This window comes from Jaculus jaculus, chromosome 4 (assembly GCF_020740685.1).
Source record: "Jaculus jaculus isolate mJacJac1 chromosome 4, mJacJac1.mat.Y.cur, whole genome shotgun sequence".
In the NCBI taxonomy this organism is placed as follows: Eukaryota; Metazoa; Chordata; class Mammalia; order Rodentia; family Dipodidae; genus Jaculus; species Jaculus jaculus.
In genome coordinates, this window is record NC_059105.1 from 76,973,375 (window position 1) to 76,988,393 (window position 15,019).

A 15,019-nucleotide genomic window follows, 5' to 3' on the forward strand; every position below is an offset into this window, starting at 1 on the left:
CTCACACCTCTCTAAAATAAAAATAAATAAATAAATAAAACTTAATGTCAAAATTGTTTTAGTCTCTTATATATAACTATTTTCATTCTACATTATTTCAAATATTTTTAAAATAACTGATATTTGATTAAGAAATATTAACTTGGTTGTTAAATGTGCTTACCTTCATGTCACCATAGAAGAACATATCTCAGTTTTAGAATAAGGCTGGTGAAAGGTTTACTGAAAATTTATGGATTCAATTTTTATGCTTTTGCTCATTTAAAATGTATGAACTAAGTTAATATATGCAAATATGATAAGGCAGGGTATATAAATAAATAATACATAATATTTGCTCATAAATACCTCAGAATCATAGCAGTATAGTCTGCATAGCAAATAACTCTACTGACTGAGCTCCTACAAATACACTCTGTTGTAGCAAGTTGTAATAGCTACTCATAAAATATTCACACAAACTCAATCTCGTTACATAGCTTTGTATTTGGCATTCTTGGGTCATTCCTACGAAGTGAAGGAAACTCAATGGCTCTAATACAAATACAATTTTCTTGCTATCTCTCTTATATTCTGTTCCAGGTTCTTGCTATGACACATTTCTTACAAAAATTCAGAAAAGTATATGTTGTAGACTTTAGTCCACAGAACCTTTCTGCCCTAACATTACATTTCTTTTTAAGATGTGTTCAAGTCTAGGCCCAAACATCTATTAATTATAACAATTTTTGATATTACAACTTTCCAGGTTGATTGAAACATTGATTATTTATAGTCATCAGCTCCCCTTGATGGATTCAAAGAATATCAGTATTCTTATACACAGATAGTCATTTTTAAGTGATTTCATTAAGTGTCATTTTTAAGTGATTTCATCTTCCTTATCATTGTCCTGGGATATCATTATCTATTTGAATTTCTTGAAATATATTATTAGTATTTCTTCTGTGTATTTTCAGAATTCTTTTACTTGGTTCAGTTATACTATGCTTTTATATTTGCTCTTTTGTAAAATTTAGGACAGATATTTTTAAAAAGCTTACAAAACAACATGCATATAAACAGTCATATATTATAATTGTATACCTTGTAATGTTCTAAAAACATGGAACCTTAATAGTATTACTTAATGTATAGCCTTTTTAGCAACAATGGGTAAATGAAAATCAGATATGCATAATAATTTCAAGTTTCTTTCATTTCTTCCTATTTCCTGTCATCTGAATATTAACATTTATAATATTATAGTCATGCTACTCAAATGGTCCCTACATGTTTGATTATTCTTTGGCAAAAACAATATATGAAAACAATATCTAGCTAAAACCGGGTTAAATATGCCTGCTCATTTTACATGTGAGATAGGCAAGGCACTGTGAAATGAATGGTTAATAGGACTAGAAGCAAGCTAACTAAGATTTATAGGAAGACTGCGCTCATTGGTTATACTCTGGTATTTGTAGGAAAGATGGTATTTGAACTATTCATAATACAGAGATGGGCTAACTGTTCCTAAAAAGCACCAAATAGTAAATTTTTAAGTCTTTGGGGCAAAAAACAAGACTACTATATAGCCATTGATATTACATGACCATTCAAAATGAAACTACTGGGCGGGAGATATGTCTTAGCAGTTAAGACATTTGCCTGTAAAACCTAAGGACCCATGTTTGATTCCTCAGGTCCCAGGTAAGCCAGATGCACAAGATGATGCAAGAGCAAGGTGGTGCATGGTGCATGCATCTGGAGTTCTACTTTAGTGGCTGGAGAGCCTGGTGAACCAATTTTTTCTCTCTTTTGTTCTCTTCCACTCTCTCATACAAACAATACAAAATAAATATAAAATGCAGCTAGTTAAATCGATTTTTAAAGTCCTTAGTAGGATTAGGGTATGGCTTAGGATATTTTTCTGGCATATGTGAACACCCAGGTTTAATACCTAGCATGGAACAACAAAGGAAAAAAGTCTCTTATCTTGTGGAGTAAGCATTTAAAAAAAAAAGTCTAATGCTGGATTTGACTATGATCCCAAGATTCCTTGATTCTTTGACCCCTATTTTAAAATAAGGCATGTACAAGAACAAGAATTCATTTAATCTGAGAAAAAGTAGACATAATTCACAGCAATGTATGTTCATGATACATGAACACACAGAGATAGAAGTAGATAAAGTTAAAACAGGAAATGTATGACAAACTAGATCAAGGTGGACTTACCATGAAGTAAAGTTTAGTGTTTAGTTACAAATTTCAAGTTTATAATATATATATTTTTAAAGATTTTCAAGGTAGGGTCTCACTCTAGTCCAAGCTGACCTGGAATTCACTATGTAGTTTCAGGGTGGCCTTGAACTTAAGACAATCATCCTGCTTGTGTCTCCCAGGTGCTGGGATTAAAGGCATGCACCATCATACCCAGCTATAACAGATTATTTATTGATCACTCATGATGAGACAACATTATCTTGTCTGCAATATGGTCCTGGCTTCAGTACTATAACCTCTCTGATTTACTACTACATAGTAACTATTATACTTTCAACAATTGTTATTTACTGCCTACTTCAGGCTAATTGAGGATGTAATAGTATGTGTAATGTACTTCTTATTCTCTGGGGGTTTGTGGTCTAATGAACCATGTGGTAGTTTGAATGGATGTCCCCTATAGACTCAGGTGTTTATTAAAGCTTAGAACATGGATCTCCAGCCACTTGGGGTAGATCCTGAGGTCCAGCCCAAAGCTATGTTTGGGGGGATCTAAATTCTAGCCCCAAGGCATACAGAGATGTTTGAGCTCTAGCATAGTCCTGTTTGCTGCTGATTTGTGCTGACTGGTGATGGTGTTTTCCCTCCCTGCTTTGATATATGAACGGGACCCAGCTTATTCCACCATTAATGGAAACTCCCTGGATCTGCAAGCTTTAATAAAATTCCTTTCTCCCATAAAACTGGTTGGATGTTCATCCCAGCAATGTGAAACTGTCTACAACAAACAATAGACCATAAAAGGATATAAAAATAAGACATTTGTAAATGTGACCACACAGATTTAGATGGGGCCTCATAATGGTTCTAAAATTCCAAGCAAGCATACTTAAAAGCCTCATGTGTAACAGAAGCTAGCTACTTTTACTGAATATGATAAGTCTAACTATCCCTACCAGACCATGTATCCATAAACACACACACACACACACACACACACACCATGAACTTGCATGAGAAGGACATTTTGGAAACAACTATAGTAATGTTGAGAAGCTAAATCTTTTGCAAGCTGGAACCAGGAGATAGGTACTTACTAAACAGCAAGACCGCATGTGCCATCATTTGGACACATAGTCTAAAATTTCCATCTTTATGCTTAAACCAGCAGACTTTTTATTGATGGATTTGAGACACAAAGAGAGAAAAGGGCAGATAGAAAGAGAGAGTGGGTGCACCACTGTAAACAAACTCCAGATGCCTGCACCACATGTACATCTGGGACTTATGTGGGTACTGGTGAATCAAACCTGGGTTCTTAGGATTCACAGGCAAGGATCTTAACTGCTAAGCCATCTTTCCCACCCACCAGCAGCCTCTTGATCATAGGAATGCACCATAGAAGTTCCTAAGTACTTAACTGATCCACTGAAAGCATGTAAACTAATCAAAAATGATTTCTTTTTTTCCTATGGCTAGGTGTGGCAGCTACCTTATTGTTGCTAAGGCAAAAAAAAAAGAAGAAGAAGAAGAAAAGAAAACCAAACTGCAAGCAGTTCATGTGAAGAAGGGTTTATTTCAGTTGGTAGTTTCAATAGGAAGGTTCATTATGATGGGGAAAGCACATCAGGCCTGAGCAGGAAACTTAGGTCACATTTCCATATTAGCATAAAGGAAGTAGTCCAAGTACTAAGCTTGGAGCTGGCTTAGTTACACCAAAGCCTCTCTACAGAGACACACCTCCTCCAACAAAGCTTCACTTGAAGGCTCCACAACTTTCCTAATTTGCCCACCAGCTAGGGACTACATTTTCAAAACATAGGCACCTATAGGGGTTATTTCATTCAGACCACCATAGTAATTTATTATCCCACAGTTCTGTGAGCTCAAAGACTGGATGAACTTAGATAAATCGTCTTTTTAAAGGCACTCATAGAAAGCTGAAGTCAAGATGTCTTCCTGGGGTCAAGGTAGATGGTTATCATTAAAGTGCTTGCCACACAAACAGGAGGACCTTCCTGAGCTCAGATCCTGAGCACACATGTAGGAAAAAAATGAAAAAAAAAGTTTGATGTGATACACACCTACAATCCATTTGCTAGAGAGGAAGAGTGAGAAGGTATACCTGGATAACTAGTATACCTAAATCTGTGATCTACATTTTAAGTGGGAGATCCTTTGTCAAAAACATAAAATAGAGAAAATAAGGCTAGAGAGATTGCTTAGTGGTAAAGGTGCTTCAGAGAGCTCCTTTCATTAGACCAAGCTCACTGAGTAAACTCTTTTAGATATTTAGATAGAGTTCTCCATGATTCCACAAACTTAAAAAGCAGTGTCCCCTTTAGATTTAATAGTTTCAATCATACTTATTAAACCTGCAACTGACTTCATCAAAAGAAGGTTTTATTTCTCCTCCCTGGTAATTTTTTTCTTAAAAATTAGATATGATGCTCTCATCAGGCAACTGCCCTGCCTCAGATTCCCATTGTGTTTGAGCCCAGGCTGATCCACCCACCTATGTTCCCATCCACTGTCATGGGAAGACCACAGTGCAAAAGAAATAACATGAAAAATCAAATGAAAGAAAAACTAGTTAGATCATCCAGTCCTACAATGAATATATCTAACCAAAACATAGAAGAGTCATTAGGATCAGAACATCAAATTGAAGCTATGAGCAATGCAACCCTGACCAACCTACTGGTAGAACTTGCAGGAAAGCAACAAAGGACCGATAATTGTGTGGATGCTGCCATCACTAAACTAGAACTAATAGATAAGAAATTGGAATGAGTTCAAAGAGAGTTAAGAGATTTGAGGAAGAATGAAAAAAAAGAAGACCTTAAAAATCAGCTGGCCATGCTAAATGAAGACATAAAGAAATGCAAGGATGAATTCCAAGAATCATCAAGAAAATCAGAAAATGATGTGAAAAGGGAGCTTGACAGAGGGATGGAAATTATACATAGAAACGTAGTAGAAAATGCAAACTTAATTGAACAAATCCAAAACTCTCTAGAAGCTCTCAAGAATAGAGTTAGCAAAGTGGAGGATAGAAACTGTGATCTGGAAGACAAGATGGAAGAAACAGTTTGAAAGGTCAAAAATTTCAGTTAGTTCAAAAGTTCCTGTGAACAGAACATGAGAGAATTGTGGGATACACTTAAACGTCCTAATATCAGGATCATTGGAATACCAGAAGGAGAAGAAATTCAGACCAAAGGCATGGAGAACTTATTTAACAAAATAATTGAAGAAAACTTTCCCAGTCTCTTAAAAGAAAGGCCCATCAAGATACAAGAAGCCAACACAACTCCAAACAGATTGGACCAAAGGAGAAACTCTCCAAGACAGGTTTCCTCTTTAGAGTGACATCGTCTTTAAACCCTGCATGGCAATCCCTGACACACCACCATGATGCCCAGGGAAGACAGGGCAACCTGGAAGCCTCACTACTTCCTTAATATTATCCATTCTTGGATGATTATCCATAATGCTTCATCATGTGAGCAGACAATGTGGGCTCTGGCAGATGTGGCAGATCCACATGACCCTCCAAGGGAAGGTGGTGGTGCTGACGGTCAAGAAAACCATGGTATGCAAGCCCATTGGAGGGCACCTGAGGAACAACCCAATTCTGGAGAACCTGTTGCCTCATATCCGGGGGAATGTGGGCTTTGTAGTCACCAAGGAGAACCTCACTGAGATAAGGGACATGCTGCTGGCAAATAAGGTGTCAGCTGCTGCCCATGCTGGTGCCACTGCACCATGCGAAGTCATTGTGCCTACCCAGAACACCAGTCTGGGGCCTGAGAAGTCCTCCTTCTTTCAGGCTTTGGGCATCACCACCAAATCTGCAGAGTCACCATTGAAACTCTGAGTGCTGTGCAGCTCATCAAGACTGGAGATAAAGTGGGAGCCGGCAAGGCCATCCTGCTGAACACAATGAACATACCCTCTTATCCTTTGGGCTGTTCACCCAACAGATGTTTGACAATGGCAGCATCTACAACCCCGAAGTACTTGACATCACAGCAAACACCCTGAATTCCTGCTTCTTTGAGGGTGTTGCACTGTTGCCAGTGTTTATCTGAAGATCCATTACCCAGCTGCTGCCTCAGTGCCTCATTCTATCATTAATGGGACAAGCGGGTCCTGGCTTGGTCTGTGGAGACTGAGTACTCCTTCCCACTTGCTAGCCTTCTTCTCTGATCCATCTGCATTTGTGGCCTCTTTCCCTGTGGCCACCACCACCAGTGTTGCTCCTGCTGCAGCCATGGCCCCAGCCAAGGTGGAAGCAAAAAGAAAAGTCAGAGACAGACAGCTCATGGGATTTGGTCTCTTCGACTAATCACCTGAAAGCAATCAAAAAGCCAACTTTATTGGGAAAACATGGAAATAAAGGCTTATTTCTCTTAAAAACATAGATATTACAGGAATGATACAATGATTATGAATTAAATAAAATATAAAAGAAATAATACATTAGAACTTTTTAAAAAAATAAATCACACCAGATATGTTTGTGATCCCAACTATTAAGGTTGCTAAAGTGCAACAATCACAAACCCAGAAGGTGGAGACTGGGCTGAGAAAGAGTGTGTGATCTAGTCTCAATAATATATGCATAATGAATATACACACATATACTATATATATGTATATGCATATATAATATGATAAATACATATATATAGATATAGATGTAGATATAGATATAACTTGACTAATTGTAGTATCACAAGGACAGAAATATATAAATGTATATATATATACAAATATATATTATTACTGAAATTTTAAGGTCAAATAATTTTGTAAAATAAACATTCTGTATATTTATCTGCATTTGAGATGAGATAAGGTAGTGCATGAATTGGAGTCCTCATGGTAGTGATTCCCAACCCATAAACGAAGGCACTACAGTGTGGCCCACTGAAGCACTATTTTGAATTGTCCATTATATGCTAGTCTTCAAAAAGTAGAGAAATATTTTTATTTTTTTTTTAAATTTTATCTATTTATTTGAGAGAGAGGGAAAGAGGCAGATAGAGAGAGAGAGAGAAAATGGGTTTGCCAGAGCCTTCAGCCACTGCAAGTGAACTCCAGATGCATGGATTGCCTTATGCATCTGGCTTATGTGGGTCCTGAGGAATGGAACCTGAATCCTTTGGTTTTGCAGACTTAACTGCTAAGTCATCTTTCCAGCCTGAGAAACATTTTCTATAAGTTAAGGCCAATTGAACCTAATCATGTATTAGTCTGCTTCAGTGAGAATTTTTCTTTAAACAATCAAACCCATCATTCTATTTCCATAATGCAAATGCAGTTTCACTCTAGCTCAGATTTGTTATATATTGTCCCCATACTTTTGTATTAATGTACACTGTAATAGGATGCCATTCAATATTCTGAGATATTGTTCACAAATCAATTCTGATGTATTGTTCAACAAAGTTTTAAAAACAAAATCAATAGTATGACCATGCTAGGGTGCTCTGTGCTAGTGTGCTCACTTAACTAATGAGTTGGTTGAGTATTATTTGATACAACTTATCATAAAAGCATTAGGCAGGCAGTTCTCAGGCTCATCAAAATATTTCAAAGGAGGACGATATTCCTTGTAGCCAGGTTTTCTGTCAGTTAACAAAGTGGACTGTTTACAGCTTCAATGGTAATTGCATTAATACTGCTTCCCCCCCGCTAATTTCTCTCCACTGCACTCCGGAAAGTGTACTTAAAAATCTCAGACCATATGCATTGTTTCATGTTGTACTCTGCAAATGCCTAAATTTTGACCAATTTGCTTTGCTTGGTTAAATTGTTTCCACATAAGAGCAAATGCATATTGAAATCTCTGGCACATTATTTGGTGTTTTCCTGTCTACTTGGTGCTGCCTCCTGCCTCTAGGTTACCTGCCTTCTCCAACAGTACCAAGAACCCAGCTGTGTGCTTATGTGGATTTAAGTTAGGCATATATTACTGTAGCCTTCAAACACATCTGTGGCTTCCAGCAGACATACGCAGGTGTTCCTGCTACCAGGTATATTCTTGTTAGTAAGTCATCATGGGGTGATGGAGATACTTATATATTGACACTTCATCCCTTTAGGAGCCCCCAATGTATGGTCTTATTTTCCAGAGAAAGTACAAGGAGTAGTTGAATTGAGAAGCTTTTAGTAATCAGAAATATGTATCACATGCCTGCTACAATAAGTCATTGTAATACAGCCCTGTTGAACAGCCACACAAGACTCAGAGATAAAAATCAACCTTTTTGTACAGTGTTTGATAAATGATTGAAGACAATATGAGAATGAAAATTACATTAAATAAAAATTAAATGAGGGCTGGAGAGATGGCTTAGCAGTTAAGCACTTGCCTATGAAGACTAAGGACCCTGGTTCGAGGCTCGATTCCCCAGGACCCACGTTAGGCAGATGCACAAGGAGGCGCACGCGTCTGGAGTTCGTTAGCAGTGGCTGGCGCGCCCATTCTCTCTCTCTCTCTCTCTCTCTCTCTCTCTCTCTCTCTCTCTCTCTCTCTCTGTCACACTCAAATAAATAAATAAAAATGAAACAAAAATTTAAAAAAAAATTAAATGAAAAAAGATGGAAAGGTTGCTATGCCTTAGCTAAATATCTTTGAAGTAGATGATAATCAATATATGCTTATTCCTGTGGCTAATATTTAGCTGGGTTGTTTATACAAATACATTTCTTAAGAATCCAAACTGTGAAGTTGTGATGAAGACAGGTAAGGCTTGTAAGGTTAAAATACTGCTTAAGGTTTTCCAGTTATAAAACTCTGTTAAATTCCATAGGGTGTTATGCTTATTATTTCATATCTTTAACTATTTGTATTCTAAGATTATTAAAGATGCAATTATATTTTTAAAATGTAAAGAGATTCCATTATCTTCCACCTAATATCCCCTGTTGGTAACTTATTGCAAACTTATATTTAAAAGTAGGACAGTTCCATTGGTACAGTCAAGGTAACAAACTTTTTTTTGAGGGGGGGCGTTTTTGAGGTAGGGTCTCACACTAGACCAGGCTGACCTGGAATTCACTATGTAGTCTCAGGATGGCCTTGAACTCATGGCAATCCTCCTACCTCTCCCTCCCGAGTGCTGGGAATAAAAGCATGAGCCACCACGCTGGGCTAAGAAACATTTTTTTCAGGGCTCAGTTGTCCTTATAACCACCTCCTCCACCTCTTCCTCGGTCCTTCACTTCTGACTCGTTTGCCACTTCTGTAATTATGTCACGTCAGTAATGTGTTGTAAGTATGATCATGGAGTACATATCACTTTCGTCTTGGCATTTTTAACTCAGAATAATTCTCCAGATAGTAATATATATTTTGAATGCATCAATATATTTCTTTTTATTGATGAATATTGTTTCATACTATGGTTACACCATAGCTTGTTTATCTACTAATTTGTTGAAGGACAAATCTATTATTTCAGAGTTGGATCACTAAGAATAAGGTTATTATAAAACTTCAAATACATGTTTTATGTGAAGATAAATTCCAGGAGTACAATAGCAAGGTCATATACACTTACATGTTCATTTCCATCCCATTTTCCATTTGGCTGTGTTAATTTTTTTTTTAAATTTTTATTAACATTTTCCATGATTATAAAATATATCCCATGGTAATTCCCTCCCTCCCCACCCCCACACTTTCCCATTTGAAATTCCAATCTCCATCATATTACCTCCCCATTACAATCATTGTAATTACATATATACAATATCAACCTATTAAGTATCCTCCTCCCTTCCTTTCTCCACCCTTTATGTCTCCTTTTCAACTTACTGGCCTCTGCTACTAAGTATTTTCATTCTCTGGCTGTGTTAATTTTTATTAACCAGATATGTTCAAAGATTCTCTTTCCTTTACAACACTTTTTATCTTTTGTCTTTTTGATAATATCTATTCTTACTGGACTGGGTTGATATTACTTGGGCTTAATTTGCATTTCTCTTGATGTTGAACATTTTCTCATATGCCTGTTGGCCATGTGTATATCTTCTTTGAAAAAAAATGAGTCTGTTTAGACCTCTTGACTATGTTTTATCTTTCTCCTATCTGTTGTAGAATTCCAAACATATTCTACATCTCAACCTCTTGTCATATTTAGGCTTCGTAAATATTTTCTCCCATTCTGTCTGTTGTTTCTTTTAATTCTTAGGATGGTTTTCTTTGTGGTGCAAAAAGTTTTTTTCAAAATTTTAAAACACTTCCTTTATTTTTTTCTTTTAGTAATTTTGTTCATATCTTACATTAAGTATTTAATATATTTGCTTATTTTGTAACTAATAAAATGTAGCATATCTTATTTTTATCTGTTTATAATTATTAAAAGATCTTTAAATTTGAAGTAATAGTTGTCTATTTTTTCCTTTAGCAAATCAAGCTTGTTATTTTATTATCACTGGCATTGATGTTGAACCTAAGGATCCATTACTTATCTTAGGTCCTAGGAATTGTTTTCCTTGTTTTTCTATGTACATTGTAGACTTATGTTAAGTCTAGTGACTCGTTTTCAGGTGTTATTGTTTGCTGTGTTTGTGTGTGTGTGTGTATGTGTGTGTTTGGTCTATGAATGTATGTTTGGTCTGTGAGTGGGATAGCCAAATGTCTGGCCCCATTTGGTGTAAATGTTAACTTGAATATGCTGAAATGGTTGTACACTTTTGTGAAAAAAATTCGACAAATTTATGTTGATCTATATTTGAGTTCTCTGTTTTGTTTCATTTTATATGTCTTTGCCTCCATTAATACTGTGTAGCCTTGACTAGTATACCTATATGACATCTTGAAATAATGTGAACTATTTTTTATACTTTATTGCCATTTTTAAATGTTGTCTAATTGGCTTTGCTTTTCCACATAAATTTTCAGGTAATATTGCCTATTTCAAGATAAAATAATAATTTTGTGATTCTGATAAAAATTACAAACAGGCAAAATTGAGCAATGAGTCTTTTAGCCTATGGTCATAGTCCATTTTCTTGTTTCTGAAATCCTTGATTCTTTCATCAACATCAAAGTTTCTAGCATTATAAGTTCTAGGAAATTTTGTTAGATTTGTATTTGGACATTTCGTATTGAGAGCTGTTTGAACCTATATTTTTTTACATTAGTTAATTGATACTTTGAAGGACTATAACTGATTGTTACACATTTATATGGAAAACAGTCACCTTATTATATTCAGTAGATTAGGAATTTTTAGCAGACAACTTAGGATTCTCTATGTAGTCAACAGGATATCTTTATTTATCACCTTTCTTATATGGATGTTCTTATTTATTTCTATTATTTATGACATGAGCCAGAGTTCCCAGAACTGCGTGGAGAAGACATTAAAGTGGACATTTGCCTTGTCCCTCATCTTGGAAGATGCATTCAATCTTTCAGACTTTCTGATATGGAATTATAGCATTTTGTTAGTTCTTTTATCTATTTTAAATGCACTTTTTTCATGGTAGATCAGATAAAAGTTATATTGAAAGAACTGGTAGTATAGAACATCTACATATGGGCTCTAAACGTAATCTGAACTTGATTCTTTATCTTTTCCTAACTTTGTTATCTTGAATGAGTTTTTTAAACCTTCTAAAAATATTCTTCATGTTTAAAACAAAAGTAGTATTTTCAAGGCTTCCTACCAGTATCTACCTACCTCACAGAGCTATGAGAATTAGAGGAGGCAAGTAGGTAAAAGTATTCACCACATCACCATTTTCTCTTTAACCGTGATCTATCTCTTCTCTGATTGGCCCTCCCAGATTTAAATTCAGAGTAGCCCTTATTTGACCCCCATTTGTTTACATATTAATTTATACAAATTTATCTAAATTCATTCACCAGCCAGAGAATAAATATTTGCATATAGGGATTTGGGGAATAACTATTTTGCTATGATATATTGCTGATATTTATCAAATATATGCTATAATTGTTGTCTTCACTTTTTAGTCCTAACTGGTAGTTACATTTTAAATTAACTCATGCCTGTTTCATCAACCCCTCAAATTTGATGTTGTACAACCTTATCTTTTTATTACATTCAGTATCAGTGCTAGAAAATCATTCTTCTGCTTTCAAAATGCGGAAACCTCTTGTGTTACAGCACAGCCCATTAATACTTTCTATTAGAAGTACCTCAAGCAGAAATGTGTATAAGATGTTATCATAATAGTTTTGATATCAACATTTGAAATGTGAAATCAGCCATCATTAGGAAATTTAATTCTACTGAAGATGATTGAGTAGAAATCATTTCCCTTAAGCGGGACATGGTGGCACATGTCTTTAATCCCTGCATTTGTGAGGCAGAGGTAGGAGGATCGCCGTGAGTTCGAGGCCACCCTGAGAATACAGAGTGAATTCCAGTTCTGCCTGAGCTAGAGTAACACCCTACCTTGACAAACCAAGAAAAGAAGAAAGAACGAAAGAAAGAAAGAAAGAAAGAAAGAAAGAAAGAAAGAAAGAAAGAAAGAAAGAAGGAAGGAAGGAAGGAAGGAAGGAAAGAAAGAAAGAAGAAATCATTTCCCAATGCTTCCAATCTAAGGCAGAATCTTTATGGGGCCTCCAGACCCTTCTGTAGACTCCTGCAAGATTTCTTATTAACTATAAGCATTTTTCATGCAACTATTGTACTTTGAAGGAAAAATTTGAAATTAATGCTCAGGAAATATCTCTAGATCATTTGGACTTAGCATTTTCATGATAAGCTAAACTAGTCAACCTCTTTGCTTCCAACACCTTGAATAAATTAGACTGGTCTTTTTTAATGATAGATTTTGAAGCAGAAAGGCAAGCATTAATTTATTTTATAAGTCTTTGAAATAGAAGAGGGGAATTTCAGGGTAGAGAAAGAAGATGAATGAAGGAGTGAAGGAGAATGAAAGAAAAAGAAGGGGACATGAAAAAATTACATATATGACTATGTTGAAATGAAATCCATTATTTCATTTCTTTTTATATACACTAATAAAATACTTTAAACAAAAATTTTAATGCCTGTTATTAAGTCTGAATTATCTCTGTAACAGTAAACTCTGCCAGTTTTCTCATTTAAGACTATCAAAAAAAAAAAAAAATCCAAGCTAGAACTTTTCATCAACCTATATGAAAAAGCATATTTTTTCTGGATCTTAAGGGACCAAGTACTTTCAAACACTACCTCCCCTTGTGAGATCCCAAAAACACATAGAGATTTTTGCTGTTTTAAAATTAAAAAAAAATATATGTGTGCACAATGTGAAGTACTATTTGTATCATTGTGCAATGGGTAAATCAAGCTACTTAACAGGATATTCCACATACTTATTTTTCTTTTAAAACATTTAAAATCTACTTCAGTAGCATTTTCAAGTTTCAAAGATATTTTTATTAATTATAGTAACCACCATGTACAAGAAATCTCATGGGCTTATTTCTTCTTTCTAGTTGAAATCTTTGATCAACATATTAGTGGATAGAACATCACTTTTTCATATATTGCAATGGGTTAAAGAATAAAAGCGAGCTGTCTGGACACTTAGAACGTTAGGCTGGCATTCTTTCTCTAGAACAAGATGATGCAAGGATGGTCTGCAAAGCAAAAACCTTCCTGACAAGTGACAGAGAGAATCACTGAATAATTTCCAGACCTTGTCTGTGGAGATAAGAGGACTCATTCACATAAGAAGGATTAAGTAATACAGATGAGCTAAAATGTAAGAAGTCTCCAAACGAAAACAAGTTGATCCCCCTCACCACTGAAGTGGAACATGACACCACTGACTTTTAGAAAGAAGAACAGGAAGTATGAGGAAGGTGCATTTTGATGTAGACAATGTCTCAGAGTCTGCAAGGAATAAGAAACCCAATGTTACTCCTTGTATATTGAATTTAAAATGAATCTTCTATAAACTGACCTGTCTTGTGAAATCTGTGGTGATGGCAGATAGAGGTGCATGGGAAAGTGGGCAGCCAACTAGACATAAATTCAGTGAAAAACATGTTGAGGAAGATGAGGCGTTCAGAGTGAACTTTCCAGAGATAAACACCAGCTCTGTGACTCAGTTATACAGCTGGGCTTGCAAACATGGTGCGAGACTTGTTCCTTCCTCTCAAGAAATTTGTGAGGTAACCCAATACAAGTATTTGTTTCCATCCATATCAATGGAACACATCAATGAATTTGAGTAAAAAAAAAAAAAAAACCCTAAAAAGCAATTATGAGCAGTTTGTTTTAAAATATACTTATTTAAGGACTTTATTATGCCTCTGAACTTTCATGCACAACCTTTTATTTAACATTACAGTCCTAGAGGTTTGAGCCATCCAGGCCCAGACAGCAAAGGAAAGCTTTAACCAAAAAGAAAAGATAACATGTAACAGAAGCCAGCACTGCTTTTCATGGCTTGGTAAATAGTGAGGGGCCATCAGCCCTCTGGAAGCAGCAATGAACATGACGCTAGAAGTCTGCTTGGCAGCACTTGCGATAGGTTAGGAGAAGCTGCAGGCAGATAGAATAGCCACCTTGAAGGCCGGATGATAAATGTTTTAGATTTCCTTGGTCATTTCTTTCTATCTTTGGCTGAGATTATACTTTACCTCTTATGTGATCATGTTAAATTTAGGCTATTTTCATGAAATAATATAACTTCGTGCTAGAAAATGGAAAAGCTATACTAAATCAATATTACAAAGCACTAGTGCAAAAAAAGGCATTCCAGACACAGATTTTAAAGTACCTTAAGTAAGAGGAGATAGAAAACTCTAATGAAAGGAGCATGGGTC

At 35.7% G+C, this 15,019-nt stretch overlaps 1 protein-coding gene and 2 pseudogenes across 5 annotated transcripts in view; all 3 read left to right on the forward strand.

The window, feature by feature from the left end:
* Positions 1 to 15,019, forward strand: part of Kcnh7 (potassium voltage-gated channel subfamily H member 7) — a 461,887-nt gene that overhangs the window by 190,697 nt on the left and 256,171 nt on the right. The window lies entirely within an intron of this gene.
* Positions 5,623 to 6,556, forward strand: LOC101601310 (annotated as a pseudogene).
* The window catches only part of LOC105945115, a 90,706-nt pseudogene continuing 89,860 nt past the window's right edge, over positions 14,174 to 15,019 (forward strand).